Consider the following 1,365-nt stretch of genomic DNA (forward strand, 5'->3'; position numbering starts at 1 on the left):
AATGTACCGTGTCCAGTTTATTATGTACAAGTAGGCAATAAAGGAAAAATCGAAAGATGCTTCTGTAATATTTTTTTACAACTCGTCACTCTGTTATTCTCCCAGAGTCAACTGTATAGCTTTCTGTAAAATGCCGCAGCTGCGGGAGCGTGGCGTAAGAATTAACCGACTACGTTACAAGCTTTGGCGGTTTTCCGTATTGTAGACGAATTTTGGTAATCTGGCAGCTCTGACTATTAACATCTGCAACTAAGCAAACACGTTACACATACATTTTCGGGTAGGTGCGCGTGCTTTTGTACACATGAAACTTGGGTTAGTTTGTGCGTATGTTGTGAGTGAATTGTTCACTCACAATTATCCCCGTACATGAATCACAAATCGCAGAAAATTATGTATTATGACATAAGTCATAGGAAAAAAGCAAAAAACGTTTTCATTTCTATGGAATAGTTCATTGCATCACCATAGTGGCTCACAAACTCTATGACTACAAACTAATGCTGTAGTGATACTTTCACACCATTTTCCCCGATCTCGCTTACACTGCCCTTCCCTGGCTCTGTTGTCGAGCCATAATGGGACACCGCCGCGCTGCATGCTTTAGTGCCGTACAAGAAAATATGAAGGGGAAATTATAAAATAAAATGGGAAAAGGGTGTAAAGACACACAACGAATGAACCACTGGTTCATACCGCGGTTAGGTAGCTGGGTAGTTAGCCATTTGCCTGGGCAAGGGGGTAGATGCAATGTCCACCGAGCCACTGCGCAGTCTTAAACCTGAATTTGCAGCAGAAACCCCTGTCCCTGGATCATTTGTGTATTGTTTTTAACCGTGTTTTCTCTTTTCATTTTACGCATGTACCCATTCTTGTATTGTAGTTTTAACATTCATGTTTTATATTGTATTTTCCCCACATTTATGTTAGTGCAATACTTTTTTTTTTTTTATAAAGTTGCTGTGTTAGTGCCCATCCTTCTGACTTATCTAGATGTGTGAATACAACAGCCTCTGATCTCCGAACGCCTGGTGCTTCTGAACGCCGCTTCTGCCCCCACCGTACTATACCAGGGGTTGTGGCTAGACCCATACTATTATAGATACTTGGCGGTAGCTGTGGGAGATCCTAAGTTATCACAAGTCGGAGGTGTGACTGTTGTCATGTAAACTACATTCTGTGCTAAAGGTAAGTAATCTATTGTCTTAGGTTTTGGCTATGGCGTATTTTTGAGTGGGAAAGTGAAGTAATGTCCTATGGAAAAAGGGATAAATGAGGTAAAATTGCAGATAACGTGCGCCCGTTATCTTTTTTCCCCCCTCTCTCTCACTCCCATGTCGCATAACTTTCTATTCATTACATGCA

General features: G+C 41.3%; 1 long non-coding RNA gene across 4 annotated transcripts in view; it reads left to right on the top strand.

Annotated features, from left to right (window-relative positions):
- The first annotated feature begins 704 nt into the window (after positions 1-704).
- LOC119586093 overlaps positions 705-1,365 on the top strand; it is a 25,813-nt gene continuing 25,152 nt past the window's right edge. Inside the window, exons 1-2 of one of the 4 annotated variants that reach the window (XR_005229926.1) lie at positions 705-821; positions 1,011-1,188. This is a non-coding gene — a long non-coding RNA (uncharacterized LOC119586093). Of the gene's footprint in view, positions 863-957; positions 1,189-1,365 lie in introns of all 4 variants that reach the window. The other 3 variants (XR_005229925.1, XR_005229927.1, XR_005229928.1) reach the window with 3 other exon arrangements.

Source organism: Penaeus monodon, chromosome 21 (genome assembly GCF_015228065.2).
Source record: "Penaeus monodon isolate SGIC_2016 chromosome 21, NSTDA_Pmon_1, whole genome shotgun sequence".
Lineage (NCBI taxonomy): Eukaryota > Metazoa > Arthropoda > Malacostraca > Decapoda > Penaeidae > Penaeus > Penaeus monodon.